A 19,418-nucleotide genomic window follows, 5' to 3' on the forward strand; every position below is an offset into this window, starting at 1 on the left:
GTTCTCTGTTGAATCGGCACACACGACGAAGTAGGCAAGATGCCATCAGAAGCGAACAGATGTTAAAACTGTCGGTGATTCAACTATGGCTGAGCGTTCTCGCGCGAGTCCTCCCGATACATTAGACATTTTTATGGCTCGACTCGTAGTTCGCAGTGTATTCTTAATATGGTACAGGGAACGGTTCAGCTACTCTGGTCCCATCAATGTCAGTCTTGAAATAGTTAGGACGCCTGCAGTACCGTAGGCGTATTCAATGGATAGAGTGTTTTAGGCTCAACGTGACCGTAATCTCGTTAAAGTGGTAATTTTCATTTTGTGCTGATGGCAGGATAAGGTACCACCAGTTGGGGAGCGAGCATTCGAATGTAAACGGTGAACGAAAGGGACCCGACGATGATAATTATTTGCGCCGTCATTTTTGAGCAATGACACACTTTCGATGAACGCCTAACCGGAACGCTTTTAAAGAGTGTCATATGTTAAAAACATAGTTAGGAACGAATGATTTTTACATAAAATCGATTTGGTCATCTGTTGAACATGACAAATAGTTAGCCGTGATCTTCACGCTATAAAACTAGATTTTATAGACATTTTAGTTCACTCGAAGGCCTCAATTCGATGAAATATTGACAAATTACATCAGGCTGAAGTTCGTAGCAGTAGAAGCTCGTTGTGACACAAATTCATGGCATCAGCAAACTTCCGCGCTATAACAGATAGCGTTTGATTACTGCTCCATTAAATACCATCGATATCTTTAGCGTAACCAAGTTATGAAGCTTAACTTCTATAAGAAGTCACCCTAATCACATTCTACAGCCTGTCAAATTGCCCCGCCCTTTATTACCCACGATCAACTCAGAAGACTGCTTAAGACTGGGTACCAAAGAACAACCTTGAAACTTTGCTTGTGCTACCGCAAGATTAGAATCAATATCGACAGAAAGTAAGTGCTACAAATTTGTGCAGAGAAAAAGTCCTCTACGCTTGAGCTGCATTAGGATGAACGTGATGCACTAGTCCTATTTCCTCTTTCGATGGCGATAAACACCGTGCCATGTCAAACGATTTTAAACAGATTCACATATGATCCGGCTTCAGTAGCCATCGGTTAGATGCCAGCCTGTGTGTCACGAACTCTTGAGCTTCATGAGAGCCAACAGCTTCGGCGGGAACCGGTACAACATAGCTAGAGCATCGCCCTTTGCGAGACCAGAGAAATTGGAGCTAATCCGACTTTAGGAGGAGGCTGGGAGCTCATGGTTCTTTAGATAATCTGGTTCTGTAAACTATTTTGTCATAAGATCGTAGTAGGGACACACTGAGCGCATCACGATCGATAATATTTTTTTTTATCAACCTTTTCCGACCACATGAAGGTTCTATAGCTTTCTCACACTACCGTAAGAACTGTCCTATTTCTGTGATCTTGTACTGACAACGACACGTCACGATGACAACGACAGCGATGTCTACTGATCGCGTGCAATGTAACTACATTGAGACTAATGGATAACGCGAATCATGTCCTCAGAAGGACTATTATCTTTGAGGGAAGTAGTAGTAATCATAAGAAATGTTTCTGTGACAAGGCTTCAATACAACGCTTTATGTTAGGTTAAAGGGCAAAATTAAAACTGCACTTTTTATTGTTATCGTGTAAAGCACCACACTGAACTTAACTTGGCAGAAAGCAACTTAATAAAAAACGTTCGCTCGATAAGGAACACACGGAGATAAAACTTGTCCTAAATAGGCAAGTCCAGATGAACCAAAACCTAAAATCCGTCCACTAATACTGTCTCTGAGCTTTGCATAATACTAGGTAATTACACATAGGACTTGATACAGCTCTGAACGATGCTGTCGACAGACCTGCTCAGCTGCTTTTATTGGCACACACAATCGTACCGCCTTCAGTCGTTTGAGGACGCTCCCATCAGCTGAAAAACAGAAAATACTTGCCGGCTTGTCGGACGACTTAAAGTACGGAACAAACGCCTTCTTCGGAAAAATGCCCCAGCGATTTTTGACATGCATTCAAAGCAAATAGCAATGACGAGACGCAAATTGTACAATTGATCCAGTTGAAGAACTATATTTTTCTCTGTCCTGGCTGTCTTTCGAACGATGTTGATATGATGGCCTATCGTTGTCGTGGTGGCCGTCGTCTGCACTAAGTAATTAGCTCTCGAAATTGAGATGATGAGGTGTCGCGTTAATCATTTTACTCATTACCAAAGCCCCAATTACCTCGACCAACATGCAGAACAATGTATAAACTTGACAAAAACTTCGTACACAACCTTTTATCTGTCTAGTACTACAGTGGCGCAACTTAATTTTAGCAAATCTAAAATTAAGTTGCGACTTGGCTGCTTGCACGCACTGCTCGTGCCCGTTGTTGAAACAGAGTGTCTCCGAATGCGTGTTTCTGCTGAGAAAGTATCTCCTGGCCAACGTTTAATATAGGCTGCATTGGATTTAACTGTACCGGTAAAAAGAGCATTTCTATATCCGTATAGTATTATGCCATAATACCATAGCTTTAGTGTACTTTTAAGACAGCAAGGACTTTGTAATTATGTGGATAACTTTTTTTCACACATATATTTTTATAACTAGACTATAGGGAAATTGTCCCCTGTTATAAGTGTGTCGCACAGTTAACTTTCGCTACGCGTTCTAATAGTTCGCAGCAGATACCTATGACCTTCCTCAACTGTCAGCAAAAACGACTAAAGCAAATTGAATACAAAACAAAGCCAGACATTTCCTTCCCTATATATAATGGAAATGTTATATTACTAGAAATTTGTAGGAAACATATTATTATAACAGGCGTACATGAATTCTCATTAGGGAACATTAAGAGAATTAGTGGAAAAGACCGTCAACCGAAAGCATGATTTCCAATCCGTCAATTGGCCCCGTACGACTTCCAGCAATAGTGCATCCGAAGACGATATAACTCAAAGAAATACGTACGTACATTCAAGGATACGGAAACACTCCCTGAGAGCGCGATGCGCGTTACCGCTCGATCGACTTCGTTTGACAAGTGAGATATATACTTCAAGTGCGAAGTTTACTATACATAGTAAGTGCTGCGTACTCGATAAAACGACAGGAGGCCACGGAACTAGTTCGGCGAACCGAACGGCATCGCACCTACACGTTCATTTTGTCATTAGCTGCTACTTCTGGCCGACGCAGCAATGTCGTTCAGTATATGGACGCCCGTTGTTGTGTGGCGTACACCGTCCTAATGCGATGTTAACAGTGATAATTGTGACCTTACATTAATTAACAATTTGGCTCTACATTTTATCGCTCTCGACGTTCCGAAGGGCAAATTCGAGAAACAGCAGCATTCGATGCCGCATTACTAGTCATGAAGTGCCCTATCCTTGTTGGCAGGAGCCCCAATGGCTAGTCGATTGTTGCATTTCGCTGATTGTGAGCGGTGACGAAGGTTAGGTCGAATAGCGTGCTGCATCTCTTTCGGCAAAGACGGCCTTGTTTGATGTGGACGAAGCGTGGTCTGACATTTTGTCCGTCTGCCCGGATGAAAGCCGTTTGGATTGGTCAAGGGAGCCTGCGCAGTCTTTGAAGCTTCAGGATTAATGGCATTAAAAAAGCGAATTTGGTCGGTATGAACGGGGAGGGGGTCTAATGGCGAGCTTGATAAATACGGACGTCTGTTAGAGATGTCTGAAGATGAAAGATATGAAAAACGGTAAAGTCAAGTTACTTTCTACGTCTTAGAGTAGGTTCCCAGCTTCGGATCTTTATAAATCGTCTTACGTTTCTTCTTAGGGTACGTTTTCTGTTTCCACACAAAACTATGTCGACAGGCAGCTGTTTAGCTAGACAATTTTAACACGAGTTTACATATAAAAATAGTTTAATCAAGCTGAACTTAAGGGAGCCTTTAATCAAATAGACAATCTCATAAAAATTCGAAGCCGCTTTACTTCCCGATTTTTCTATAGCATAGAAAAAAGCAAAGGCCAAGTAGAAAATGACACCAGTCAAAAAAGATTCGTTATATTACTGCTATGCTACATACCTTTTATTCTAACCAGGCCGACATAGTTCGGTCCACGCGTTTCATGACATTGTCGAACGATTGACAAATCAACGTGGACCGACGTAGGCCACTGACACAGTCATTGTCACCCTGTTAACAGCTGGGCTATTCACAGACGCGCGAGAACTGCGACAGTCGTCCCAACCGTTAAGGAAATCGCTGACTATTGCGGCCTGCATCAATGCGTATCAATGAATGAGCGTACGTCAAACAGAATGTTACGCCAAGGACGAACATAAACAAGCTGATGTGTAATTGCCACATCTTTTCACTGGTTCACTCACAGTATATTCACGCAGGCAGTAGCAGTCGTCGTCAGAAGTATTTAACGGTTGTAGCCATCATCATCACGACACATTCCAGACGGTTCGGGAGCGTGCCCCATCGGAGGGATCCCCGCTGAGCTGTGAACCGCTCATGGCGATGACGTCCGTCGCGTCGCGCTTTTGACGTATATCTAGATACAGAAAGAGAGTAAGAAGTTGCTGTAATGGAAAAATCAGGAGAAGTACAGCGCACGAAACACAAACGAAGTGAATCGGCCTGCTAGCGTGAGATCGCCGATCTCGCAAACTTTGGGCTTTGTGTAGTTGTTCGGTTTGATAGACGCTGAAGCTGGACTTCACACGTCCCAGTGATGGCTACTTGATATTTTAGGCTAGGCAAGGAGAGCGGCACCAATCAGCGAGCTGCATTTGTTCCTTAGAAGGTTTAGCCGCCACTAGGGCTATGGGAAGCGGTGGGAAGAACAGCAATTTCACAGAAAATCCTTCGTATAGGGACGCTCACCCACACTTCGACAGCGTACCCTAATTTGTTTCTGATATTGTTGTCTCGCTTTGTTTGTTGGACAAAACCATTATTGGCGGTACAGTTAGAATCAAACAGAGCTAAAAATTGATAAAGGTCGCAGTCTGGCGGTGGCTACTGGTTTCTTTTGCCAATGTGCTTTTTAATATTTCATTTATGTGCAGTCAGAACAAAACGCCGTACGATACGGCCCACGACAAATTTTAATCACCAAACAAAGGAAAGGGAGCGCCACGGACACCGTTCTGGTTAGACACGTACTTATGCAAGTAATGCACGGGGAAAAATCCGTGCGAGCGCACGTATAAATCAGAGCTGATTAAAACATCTTATGGAATTGAGTTCAACTCGTGCTACAGACACGAAATCGACTGATACAGAAGCTTGCTAATAAAGATCGCTCGGGACATCCCATGCTGTTGTGGCTGAAGCTATGTAGAATGGCAAGCGGTTCCGTGCGCGGTTTCGATCTACAGACTGTGACAACTAAATCGATTGTGGCATAAAAGTAGATCATAAACGACCCTTCAGCGTGACTGTACATCGCTTTTCTTAATGATTTTTGTTTTTGTATTTGTTACTGTTAAATACGGAATACAGAGGGCAAGCGCAATTGTATAGGAACGCAAATCTTTGCGGTACCGCACGTAGACGACGTCAAGACGTTCCGCTAAATATTAGAGGTTGAAACTAACGACCAACTTACAAAGGACGAACGTTCGGTCCCCAGTAGTTCCGCTATCTACTTACCGAAAGAGTTACAACATCTCGATACATCCTTAGGTCCAATATTTCGCCTTGATAGCTAAGATATATGACCAGCACAACCGTGCTAATTAGAAGAACGTATGGAACACATGTGACCCATACGTTTGCCCTTCAATCACGTCGACCGCAGCGAATCATTATTGTTTCTTGCTATTTGCTAGACACAGTTCGTTCTTGTAACAATTTTCACTAAGCATCTTTTTCCTTTTCACCCCGTTTTCTCTATGTTGCAGTCGCTCTAATTCCTCGTAGCGACGGCACGGAACCTACACGGCAAGGGGCAATATCGCCTCCGATTGCTAACGCATGATATGAGCGCCTCGTTAAAGCTCGCACATTCTTCAGACGCAAACAAATCTGTATAGCGATCAAAGGCTGTTCTCTAACGACTTTGTCACAGCTACCGACGACAACTAGCGACTGACGTCGTTGTGTTCGCGAGTCGACAGATAATCCGAAGGGCGCACAGATTCACAAGAGGGTCGCCGGCGTTTCTCTGTCTGTTGACGTCGCTGTTGTTGATGGTGTGCAGGACCAGCTATCGGGCATCACCGAAATTGTGTCCCTATCTTTGGACACGTTTGAAAGCATATTTTGTTTTGTTGTTTGCCGGTGATTAAAGTGAAATTTATCTCACAGTCGCTTTCTGTCGACGGATCGTCCGAAGCGACTGCTCGGCGTTTGCGCAGCGGTTGCTGAGTGAGCGGAGGACAACTCAACGTCAAAATGTCGTCGACGACGTCATCCAATATTTGCCGATATATTCGTTTACGTCTTCCTCGTTCTATCAGCCCGCGCAGGCTAAGACTTGCTGAATGCTTCACGAGCCGGACGCTGCGTTATGAAATATATTTATAATTTATCCAAGCAATGATTATAACTGCAATGATAACTAGTACCCATATTAGTACCGATGAAATTAACGGCCGCCAGCCGCAGCAACATCGAATAACAGTAACGCTGATAAGGTAAACACGGCAAGCGTCGATTAACGTTGATAAGACGGGATGAGCTGCGGTGCCGCGCACGGTTCGGAGAGCGCTCTTCGTTGCGCGAGTCTTCTTTCTACATTCAGTTTTAGCTTGTCGTAGATGCTTCTGTTGGTGTCGTTGTTTATTACGTGTGGACATTCATTTCTTCGGTGTTTACGGTGGGCGCTAGGCGAGTCGAGTGCGTATACAAACAAGGGCTTAGCCTTTAGCTATGCTTGAACATTCCTGTCTCACCGGAGACACGAGTACAACGCCTAGTGATTTTTAACGAAGACGATGAAGTCGGCGCGCTGAATCCCGTGTCACATTACGACACCCTGGAATGGCTTGGCAGAAATCACAGGCAGACAATCATCAATCTTCGTTGCGTTACACCAAGTTCTTCTTACGGGAAGAGGAAACACACTATAAAGCCCTAATGGAGTAAAACTTTCTTTTCGTTTTCCAAAGTGTGAAACTTCTGGACAAAAGATAAACATCACAAAACAGGGCGCTCCAATAAATAGATTGTCGACTGGGATCTTCGCACAACATTGCAGTACTACATAGCGCACACACTTCTTTTCGCTTGCTTTTTTTCCTTGCGCGTCACTTGCTTTTTCCCTGTCAGCATATGAGAGCGTTATTACTATCGTAGTATGAATGGAAGCATTGTCGGTTACCGTTTCCTTTTTACTGGGACAAACGGAAGTCCCCTATGATTCGAACGGATTAAATAAAATCGTTCATTTAAATATACCACCTAAATTGGTAATAAATTACCGTCATATTTTGTGCTTCGATTATAGTTCCCTTAGTCAACGAAGTGTTGAAACATCTGCCTTTATCGCGTTCCGCTTCCTATCGGGTGCGGACGAGCTATCTTGATCTATTGGCTTATGACATGACTTCGGCCTCGTGGCGCTAATATCGTCACAATTTGTAATTCTGACAGTTTTTTTTTTTTCGGCTGATATTTCCTGTACTTGGTTCATTACAGAAAATCCTCACCTTTCACTAAATAAACAGGACGACTCTCGTCAAGCTACTATCACAGCTATTGAACTACTATATTCCGCCGCGTCAGAAGACATAGTCCAGCGTAATTTGTCATGGATATTGTGGTTTCGCCATTGGACATAATGATATTACAATGACTTTATTTATTGCACGTTTTCTTTGACAGACGTAGTAACATTCATAGCTTGTTCGTATAATAAGCAGTATATTCAGTACAGTATAATAAATTTAAATTGGCCAATGACATTATATCATCTTTAATACCAGTGATACAGGATACATCATTTTCACTGTTTTTCTATATATATATTCTATTAGTACTAATATAACAGTGGCCCGACCATCGTAAATGCAGCGGTTTCGTCGAGGGATGTCTCTCTGCGGGGATTTGCAAATCGCTACCAGCGATGATTTCTCTATTATTCTGGCTTTTGATCGGAGTATTCGACGCTGTAAAGACGATGGTGCGTGTTTTTCCCGTAGTTTTCGTTTTTTTTTTCACTCTCATTGCGCTTTGTTTCTGGTAACGCCTTAAGACAGCGTACAAATCCATGTCACCTTTTTGACCGTTTTTGTCCCGAGCGTTTAACGGGGAGACGTCCCGCCGTGTGCACAGCGGGAGATTTTGAATTTGAAAAGTGCGCGCCGCTTCTGTGGAGATTGCTGGTCGGAAGTCGATGTTATCGCGATACACGAGAGGCGGGTGTACGACAATAGAGAGAAATGTCGTCGTAATTCGCGCACCGAGAGCTGGTGCCGTTCAAACATTTTACTGACGTGAGGCGGCGAATAGAGGCCGTGAAGAGGGGCAGGATTCGGTTTCGGTCATCAGCACCTCGTAGGAATGACTGATTGGTCTGACGTTGATACCTGGCGGCGGATATTATCGGCACTTTGCTTTTTGTTAGGTGCCAAATTAAATGTTTGACGGTGTATTAAGTGAATGCATGGCGGCTGCGTTTTAGCACAGCGTATTGAAATTCAACCCAGGAAATTCATGAAGAATACATTTATTGAAGAAGTATAATCGTGGAAAAGTCGAAAATCGACCAACGTACTTAAGGGTTGTATAATTCATAAAATATATCACTGATTTGAAAAGTGCGTTCTATCTATCAATACCACAAACCCATTTGTTGTTTCCAGCCTGAAATATCGAAATCGTTAAAAAGTAAGGTTAGCATAGAGCAACAAGCCACAAAAGTCTCCTGCTCCGACAGTACATTTTTTTTATTCCATACATAAAGCACGCTGCGATCGATAAATATAGTTCGATTTTCCGCTCAAGCTCCGTATCATGCAGGAAACACATTCGGCCATCTCGCATCGCACAAACTAATAGATAATATGTTACGCCAATTCTAAGTAAACTTCAATTTACTCTTTAGTACTTCGAGCGATTTGCATTTCCAAGCTAACCAGGCTTGATCTCCGCCATTCTGCCTCCACCATTAAACAAACAATTCTAAACCTGCTATCTATATGTAATAGGCATTAATGGCATTTTTGGATCGCAAAAGTCTAATGCAATCTATACTATACAGACAAGAACTGTATTGGCCAGACTTCAACATGGTATGTGGGTCGCGTTGTATGCGAAGCTAAATTGGCTATAGAAACTATCGATTCAAATCACAAAGCGTCTGCTCTCCCCCGTTATTTATTTCCCTTTCCCCCTCCCCCTTCCTCCCTCTCTCCCATGTCATTTGTTACGGAAACCCTTGCTTCTCGTTTTTCTAACTATGGATGTGTGTTTGTTTGTTTGTTTGTTTGTTTGTGTGTGTGTGTGTGGGTGTGTATGTGTGTTGGTGTGGCTGTGTGTGTTTCTTTTTCTACAAATTCAGTCCACTGCTGTTGCTATCGGACAGGCAAAATGTCACAATTTCCTTTATCACTAGTAAAAAAAAAGGGACGATTCCACCGCCGGTCCAGCCGCTACCGCTGTGGCTGTATAAGTTCAGGGATGTCTAGAGAGAGCCGTTGCCGTAACGGTTAATACATACAGCAGTAGCATTCAGTGGGTAACGGAGGGAACTAGCACGTTAACTGTAATCTATGTGAAATGTGAAAGTTAGCCAATTTCAAAAAGCCGAAACTGAACCTAAACGCTTCGTCAAATTGGCATAACGACACGATGCAATATATTGCTCGTTGTTACTTGAGTAGAGTTGCTGCTGTTGCGACGACCACACCTATTCACGAACCGCACGTCGACGTTGACGTCCGCGTGTACGTATCTCTTCGAATACGAGTAAACAAACAGGAAAGTTCATCTCACAAAGACGGACGCAGTAGCTGAACCCGCACAGAAACTCGTGGCGTTTACAAGTCGCTAAGATATAATCGTAATAAATATTGTTTGTATATATATATATATAGCCAAGGACAAGGGGGCGCTTTTCTAATAGCCTTGATGGCGATGATAGCGATATTGATGCTCCTCGTAAAATCACTATTGTTATTGGTCACGTTCGGCCAGCTAACTCGAGCCCAGATCTGTTAAAGTCACCGACGGGCCATTATTGGTCAGTGGGTTGCAAACTTCACAACTTTTCTACCCAAACGGGGCGCGGATTCAAACGAACTCCTCGAAACAGAAGTGCTTATAAGAGTAACAGTAACAAACGAGTCCGAAACAATCCATATATTATTGCTATTATTGTATAAATCGCTTAGATTTATTAGAAGATCAGAATTAAGTTACACTATACCAGTAATAACAAAGCAAATATACATTCGCCCGTCTACGTAACTTAATGAGACAGCGTTTGCCAAATCAACTAAGCGAAATTAATATTATTTTGATTTTTTCAATATTTCAGAAGTTACGGGCGCAACGTCAGCCTTTGGCTACACCCGAAAGTTCGAGCGAATACGAGCGAACATACATATGAAAAGACACTAGTTAATGTAGTGACCACAATCAAATTTAACAGGAGAGATAAAGTAAAAACGCTAACTTGTTAAATTACCGAACGTTCCTCCATTACTCGATCGTAGTGTTTTTGGTAGCAGCTACCTCGTTCATGCCTCCCCGATATGATTAGACGGTAAGTGTACTCGACACGTGTATTAAACTTACAAAACTTGTACCAACAAGTTACAAGTGATCGTTTTTGAAAGCCGGTTCTTACAGCAGCGTATTTTTCTTTCTATCTTTTACGCGGTCTTGTAGATTTGAATGGAATAGCAAACAGTCATGCAATTACTAGATACGTCCTGCTAAAGTCCTATGATACAACCCACTTACGACAGGCCTGTAACACAATGAAGGGAAAAAAGAATGAGGACATAAATTTCGGGGCATACTCATATATCTCTACTTATGAATACAGAATTATCATTCGTATAGAAATCCAAATAAAACTTTGCCATCGGCTGAATCTATGTGCATATGTATATGCATCATAAGTGCAAAATGTAGTAAAGCTTATTATATGTTTATTTATAGATGGAAAAAAAGAAAATGATCACAAAATTATACGCATACAGATGATAGTTGCCCTCATAGTGTTTATGTTAATAGCTTCAAAACATTGCATACACATGGGTAAACAGCGCAAAAAAACGCCAGGTCATATCTGTGTACACACATATTGATAATAATGATGATACTGATCGTGCTCACGGTAAGGCTTCAAAACGAGTCGTACTTGCTGATCATGGCAGCATTCGTGCATGACGCATATCAAACACCCCATATAATAAGCGGTTTTCATGTCAAACCAATAGTCCTGTGCTCTGCTATGGGTCCTTGTGGCTGCTGTTGTCTATACGGCCTGCCAACCTTGGGCGATCATCGACAATACCTAATCCACTGGTTTCCGTCGCGACTAGTACTTTGGCTGCGGATACTGATATCCGCACTAGTTAGGGCTATTGACCCAAACATGTCCACATCCAAAACAGGCCTCAGCCTTTTAGCCTGTTGTTTATAAATGTTCGTTTTTTTTTCGCCCTGGGTTTTTGTTGTTCTTTTCGCGCATCGTCTCGTCTGGTCCATCTTCCAGCTCTTCCTGGCCGCTAAGCGTTCGTGATCGTACTTTTCCGCGTTTTCTGTTAGATACTTAGCTATTTAATTAATTATAATAGTTAGAAAAAAATGTACATGGCGGAAAAGCATACCAAATTTCGAAATATACGAGCATGTGCATACATCCAGCGAAGCTGGATGCAACAGCGTATCTGCCTAATGCTATCTGTTATCCAGACACGACAAACGAAGCACTGAACAAAAAAAATATTGAATAATCACTCGATTACGAGCCATTCAGAGCTGGCTGAGACTGGTCTAACTTTGCCAGTTAAAAGCTCCGATGAGAGATTAAGGAAGACAATTTGATTATGAAATTACAGTGCTTACGCTACTGCCAGAGAACGAAATTTTATACACAAAAGAGAGATCATCGCTGAAGCCACCCAGTGACGTGAGAGAGAGCGAAGTGACGAGAGGCTTAGGTCAAAAAATCGGGAATGGATATAGCAAACCGATAGGCGTATCATCTAAATACACATGGATACCATTCAAATTTGTATCTTTGCAACGAAGTCTATATATATATATATATATATATAGATAGATTTAACTGTATGTTCTGTAAGGTTTTGTCGTGGCAAGGAGCTGGACGTATACATTGATCCTACCTTTAACTTTCAGCCACTTACTTAATTATCCTATGTGTCTCTAATGAAGTTGCCGCGAAAGCTACCGTTGTTTCGTAGCGCTTCATGAAGAAAACTTGCAATGAAACATATCTACGTCGGGTCTCAAGCCTAACTTATCTTATGTAACCCTAAACGATGTAAACAAACACATTATTTTCACGGGGAGCAATCCGGCTTCCAGCCATTCAATGGCTGGAAGCCGGATTGCAACAACAGGCCAAGTAGCGGGGCTGCAGCACCTCGTTTTTCCAATGCGCAACATAGACAAAAACCGGAACGCACCGGTCAATTTAAAGATGTACACAATTTTTTGAATTTCTATAACAGCGCCAGCGTCCGTATCCAGCAGCGAATATCGTCAGCGAACATTGAATGAACGAGAAAAAGGGGAAGAACGAAAATAACGTGACAACGAAAAATGCACGTTGAGGAGCGAGGGAAGTTTTCGACGTCGTCCCTGTCGATAGTTCGCGTATGCCATTTAGTACACAGCGTAGATCCAACGATCCATACGAGCGCTGGATGATGTTCGCCCGGTCGTCTTCATCGCTGCTATTTGCCGCCTAAGGGTGATAAGATGAATTTTCACGCGGAAGCAACAGTTTACTGCGGTAGTTGTAGTAGTGGCCCCAAGCAAGACGAAAATGAAGCTGATGAGGGCCGCGGCTACGATGAGAAACGGCTGATTTTCGTTTTTGTTGTTTCGTTTTCTTGTTCTGCGGTCGCCGCCACCGCCACCGCCACCGCCACCGCCGCCACCGCTGCTGAAGATTTGAGTTTTTATTTTTCGTTATTTCGTTACTTGATTTTCAGTCAGCCACGACAGCGGCAACGGCAGCCGGCCGGCGGCAGCTGTTCCCGACGACGATGATAGAAAGATCCTGGCACGGGATGTACACGGCCATGGTATCGCGACGCAACTTGCACCGTGTGGAGCGTCCGCTACAGCGTTCAAAAATCAAATCTTAAAAGTACATTAATAGGCGCGTCGATGGATAGCACTGGCGTCTACTTCAATAACTGACGCTTCGTCGAAATCGTGGAACTTTGTCTCTGGAATGCTGTCGAAAATTGGCGACTAATTATCGTCAGCTTTGACTTGTCTCGCCGTTCCGCGTATCTAGAAGAACGGCCAATAGCACGACGGCTATGTATATTTATTACATACACCATGTATACGCTCGCTCAAAGTTAAAGGTTTCATCTGGTTAATTATTCTTTTAATTATAATGATATTAGGCAAGGGAGATGATTGTAGACAGTGACTGACGTTCTATTGTTGCACTGATGTTCAATAGGACAGATAAGTTGAGACAGGTCTTCGTGTCTCACGTTTGTATTGAACTGCGACTCCGAACTTCTGAAAGTTAGCGTCGGACGACCCGACACAACTTTGTAATTTAAACCTTCATAATTTTAACCTTTGCCTACGTGCTATTGATGTATCCATCCTTACTTGGCCCTATCTTAAATATCTCTTCGTTTTTGGTAAAGTAGATGGTTAACGGGGAGTGCTTTAAAGATGAACTTATTTTGATTAGATATTCGTTTCCGGACGGATGTTTTCCAGAAGAGAGGTATACCCGTGTCTTAACTACCACGCTTACACAGGCAGTGCTATACAAAAGTTCATAAAACGTAATCTCTAATTGTTCGTATGTTAATATCGACGCGTAAACGGACCCAACGACATAAGCTCCGTAAGCGAACCTCACAAAGCTGCAACGGGTAAAACTTGCAAGCGGCCTCTTTTTTGTACATCGAGGTCGCGTTATCAACAGGGCTTGAAATCTTTTTTCGCGTAACTTTGAGGAGCCCATGTGCGTAAATAATGTGAGACTCCCTTCGCTAGAGCTCTACACACTGAACTATTTCAACTTGGAGTATGAAAAAAAAAGTATTTTTTAGCGTTTTCAATATTTTCAGGGAACGTTTAGGCATGTAGTGAAAGGTTCACCACGCTATAGGTCCGTTCACTAAAGCTTGCCACGCTAACTTGGAGCCTTCAGTATTGGCCAATGGTTTTGTTATACTGCCCGTAACAAACGCTGCTTCTCCTACTTAAGCTTTTCCCATCCGGTGCTGCCAATAAGAAATTTTTCTTATGCCCCTTCTGCTATGCTCGTCTGCTATAGGCGTTTCATAGAGCAAGAACAACACTTGAAATGTAACAAACTCCGAATTCGAGACGTCTATTTGTCAGATATCGCTTGGTAGCAGCTACGACGCGCACGGAGCTGGCGTCCGAGCAGTGTGTCCGGTTGACGGTAACCGGCAGGCATCTGTATAGCATCTGCAGCAAGTATCTCTTCGTAGAGGATCGCGGTTTCCTTGAACTTGTGAACGCGTTTGCTTGTTCTGGCCACCGCTAGACAGTTGTCATAATTGCGCGAAACGTTCGCGTCTCAATGACGAACCAAAAAGTTGCGCCACGAAATTTGCCGTAGCCGCTGCCAACGGCACAATTACTGCAGCTGCCAATGATACCCACGGTATCACAGATGACCGGCGAAATCACGCGTGTCTCTGTGTACGTACATATATATGGGTGCGTGTGTACACGAAATCGGCATTCGGATGCACATTCGAAGCAGAAGAAAACAAATGAGCAAAAGTAGAACGAAGATGCGAAACGAAGATATTAGAAATTGACCGACGGACCACTCCACCAACTCGCAACGGACTAAACCTTCTGCCCCCTGTAGAAGTTTTCTCGTACCAGCGACTAGCGGATCTGAGAGGCCGATGAGAGTCAACGATGCAAGGAAGAATAAACAGAAAATTATACAGCAGCATATTATAATTTGGGAGTAAAAACAAAAATCTAATGAAAGGTAATGATTCAACGAATAAAGATGCAAAAATACGCGAATGAGCAAAGCTTACCCTAACTGTGCCGTGGCTGCGACAGTGGTGGGGTAGGCGAATGATGTATAGGGTTGTGCATATTTTAGATTCAGTGTAGATTGCTGCTATCTACATCTACAGGGTAAGGAATGAGGCTGATTGTTGGTAGATACCCATATATAGGGTGAATCATCGACAAGCTTTTAGGGGTAGTACATCGCTGACAGTGCTAAAAAGCAGTTTGAAGACCTGCTTAATTAAGTCAGGGAGAAAATAGAGCAGATCGGAATAGACTGAGTGGAAAAGCTCAATTTTGATTTTTAACTTTTCACTTCAAACACCTTTGTCACTTAGATATTTTTTTTGCAGATATGGACAGTGCACGCAAAGAAGAGTTACCGAATTTTATTAACATCGCCCAACTTGGAGGACGCTTAATGTAAAGGAAAATAAGGGTAGAGAACTCGTTTTCTACCTAAAAAAATCAAGTCTAGTTAGCCTCAATCACCCATTTCGAATAGTCTAGCTAGGGGTTCGATTGCTTAGTTATTGAAAAGCTTGAAAATTCCTCCCGATCCCCTTCAATTAGCCATTTTATGATTCAATTATGTCGTCAATTACTCTAATGAATTCTTGACCCTCGACATCTACAAGCTCTTCGCCTACTTTAGACTCACACAAGCTGTTTTTATGTATCCAAGCAATATCCAAACAACTTCAGAGGTCTGCAACTTCATCACTGCCTTAGTAGCGACGTACCTAACAATGTCAGTACCTTCACTAACAAGAGAGCAGAGATCAATCTTCCATAAATGAATCAAATCGGCAATGACAACTAAGTCAGAGACCAGCGGACCACACGAAGTGGAAAAAGAAAAATTCGACATGTTAAGTATTTTATAACGCCGCGCTCGAGGATCATGTCTGTCGATGAATTGGAGGAGCGGCTGTAAACGGCCGTAATGAACAGCGGAATTGCGACGGCGAAGAACGCTTCGAGGATTTGGTTCTTTCCTTCTCTCTCTCTCTCTCTCTCTCTCTCTCTCTCCCTCGATTTTTCCCGGGGACGTGCGCTTCTTTCGCTCTCTCGCACGGAAAGAGAGGGTGCGACGCAAAAGTCGAAAACAAAAAGACGCGTGCAAGAAGGAAGGACGACGATTCTCAAGTCGATGGAACCCGTCACATATCGCATCGATCTGGAGTCTCAGCTACAGATAAGCTGTCCAATAGAGGGCGATTATATTTCTCCATTTTGATTCCGTTTATCTTTCTTGTCTGTATCTTTCGCCTATTTGTATAGATGCTGTATAGCAACAATGAAACTGCATAGCAGCGCATAGGAACCTTGTCTGGTTCTATTTAGGCGAAATCAAAAGGCAGCGCGCCAATCAATGCGTCAGTAACCGTCGCCGTTGTTTTCGAATCTCGCGGTTCTCGAATCAACAATTTTTCAAACAATCAAACTGCCGCCGCCAGTGACGACGCCGCAGCCGCTGTCGGCAACTATGTTGCCGCGCACTGAAACGTTCATAGTGAAAATTCGTGACCGGGCTGACAACGTAACGCAACGCAACGCACGGCCCGCGAACACAAATTGTAGACAGAGCTATAATACCCTACTACCATGTAAAGTTGCTCCATTCGTACGAACGTCAAGGAGTCGAGCCGCCATACCGAGGATCAGGGAGCTGGACAGCGACGAAAAACGATACGGACCACAAATGCCAGCGAATAGCGTACGACGCCAGAACCTCTCGTTTGTGGCGGCGATGGTGAGATATATTATGGTATCGAAACACAAGCCCGTCAAAAAAAAAAAGAAAAATGACGAAGGGTAACTAAATGAGCGGATGGCCGGCAGCATCAACAGAAGTAGCAGCTGCTGTAGCAGAAAAAGAAGAAGACGGCGGTTAAGATCAGGTGCCCATCAAAAAATCTAATGATAAGAGTGTATAATCAACAACGATTGCATAATGCTAATTGTAAACAGTTGTTTGCATTTATTTGTTTGTACATTTTGTGATTCTCTGTCAGATTATTCCGTCCGTCTTTGGGGTGATTTCCGCTTTCTGGATGGAACAAAATACGAAATCTGAGCTCCAATAAGGCCAGTTGAAAGGCCCTTAACAGAGAGCTAAATTATTATATTTTGCCAATAAGAATTTCGGCCGTTGCCTAACTGGAAGGCTGAAAATCCCCACACGATTTCACTACCTTTTCGTTCGGTTCGCTAGAAAAATAGAGGGCTGATCGGCCAGTAAGCTACACAAGTTCATGATCGTTTAAGTGCTTTTTTTTTCTATATTTGCTGGCTATGGAGTAAATAGGGCAATTGTAAACGTTTGTGACGAAACGAAACAATAAGTTTCCAATAATTAATGGGAAAAGTACAGAATAATCACGAAAAACCTCACGAAATGGATTCGTGAAGTTTTAGCAACTCCCACAAATGTAAGACTGCATGATTATGCAAAGATTATATGAAATCTATATATAAAATAAAGGCTAAACTGCCTTATGGCTTTAAAAGATATTTATTTTCTCTAAGCACGCTGGAGTTTCCCGAAGATGTGCAGATAGCTTTATCTGCCACTTAGCGCTAATAAAGATATCAAATCATAGTGGCTGCAAATTGCTATACATCAAAGTAACAGAATGTTTATAAAGATTTTTACAGATAATACATTAGGCCAGAAACTTATTCATTTTGCTTCTTTCAAGATTTCTCCGTATTTTTCATCATCACTTGCAAACGCACATAATAACATGGGTGTCCATCCATAAACAGCAAAATTAGCCCGGTTAAAGAAGTGATACAAGTGTTCCAGATCGTCGTGCCAGATCTCAAATCATAGAGTGCCTCCAGCCCCTAGCAATGATATATTTATGCATTGGACAAAATGAATGCTATCGTCCTGTTCTCGTAGTAGCCTTTTCCTTCTTCAGAGGGGTTCGAATTATTAGACACATCATGCTGACAGAACAACAGTTCGATATTTTTTTATATCGAAGAAATATTGAGGTCCTTCAAATCAAAGTTAAAACAATACTTTAAATTAATAGAACTAAATCGAGTGTGTACTACCGATGGCCCTTGTTTTTCTAATACCGACCCCCTATTTTTCTGATAACACCACAACCCCATGATTGCAGCGGCGAAAAATTGTGACAAGTGGTTTTTGTATTGAGACAAAATTAACACTAATTAAGGGAGTTCTACAGATGATACCTTGATCGCGCAATATCCGAGCTATACCATTAGATGTATGAAAATTTACAGGCCAAGTTCTCTCGATTTTCTCTGTGCAATTAAGGATATAGGTTGTCGGGCACTGCCAGACGTCCCATTTAGGGTCTAGGTCCGGTCGATGTTTTTCAGTGGCTTGTTTCAAGCTTGTTAGTTATGGACACTGAAAATCCGAGCCAATCGTTTCGGGAGGTGGCAGCAGCTCAGAATGCACGATTCCTTTCCGATCCCATTACACATAGCACCATCTTGATTGGCGTCAACCTGGGCTTTGCCCCAGATTGCAGAGCTTTTTCTCACTTTGTCTATCATTTTTCTTTGTACACTCTTGTCATTTTTTGTCATCTGTCATCAACCACTTTATAAATGGTTCGACTTCACTGGGTTATTAAAGAAATTTTAAAACGGAAGTACGATTGAGTAACTTTTCGTTGCGTCAGTTCGTGTGGCACCCAAACATCAAGCTTTTTTTTTTGCACGTTTTTGTAACCAGCTCTTTTCAGATGCTTCTAAATTGTTCGGTAATGGATAGTTAGTATCTTGACGATGTCATGGTTACGCACGTGTTGGTCTTACTCAACTGGTATTGTTATCATTTTGTGTAACAGGTTGATGACGTGATTCAATGAAACTTCAATGAAAACACATTAAAATGGAAACTTTTTCTTAGACAACGAATCTTTTCTAGAGCAGGATTTTCTTTACGGGTTTGGTAATTAACGAGCAAAGTGAATTTTACTCTTATTCGAGGCGCTCTATCTTAAGCCCTAATAAGCGCATTCGAACATCAGTGATGCCAAGCCTGAGCTGTAAGAACATTTCAACGCTGATTTGATTAATGTTATCTCAAATATGACACCTCAAAGTCATCTATCTAGAAAAAGCGTCGATACTTTTTTGCTACTCCATATATATACATACAGTGTCGATCAGTGCACCGTCAACTTCCGTTTGACACCCTCCCCACGCCAATGAAATGCTTTCCGGCCGA

General features: G+C 42.6%; 1 protein-coding gene and 1 long non-coding RNA gene across 10 annotated transcripts in view; one reads left to right on the forward strand and one right to left on the reverse strand.

Moving 5' to 3' along the window:
* Positions 1 to 19,418, forward strand: part of LOC111248900 (uncharacterized) — a 154,752-nt gene that overhangs the window by 64,392 nt on the left and 70,942 nt on the right. For 3 of the 9 annotated variants that reach the window (XR_015326250.1, XR_015326254.1, XR_015326244.1), the window contains one exon: positions 7,649 to 10,482. The exons of 2 other annotated variants lie outside the window; for them this stretch is intronic. The gene's annotated coding sequence lies outside the window, so the exon portion shown is untranslated. 4 more of the 9 variants (XM_086986838.1, XM_086986840.1, XM_086986841.1 and 1 more) reach the window with 2 other exon arrangements.
* LOC147755898 (uncharacterized) lies at positions 3,187 to 6,088 on the reverse strand. Its single transcript, XR_015326267.1, has 3 exons — positions 5,660 to 6,088; positions 4,079 to 4,556; positions 3,187 to 3,720 (listed from the first exon to the last, which is right to left on the reverse strand). It is a non-coding gene; the product is annotated as an uncharacterized LOC147755898 (long non-coding RNA).

The sequence above is a fragment of the Varroa destructor genome, unplaced genomic scaffold (genome assembly GCF_002443255.2).
Source record: "Varroa destructor unplaced genomic scaffold, Vdes_3.0 BEIS01000004.1, whole genome shotgun sequence".
NCBI lineage: Eukaryota > Metazoa > Arthropoda > Arachnida > Mesostigmata > Varroidae > Varroa > Varroa destructor.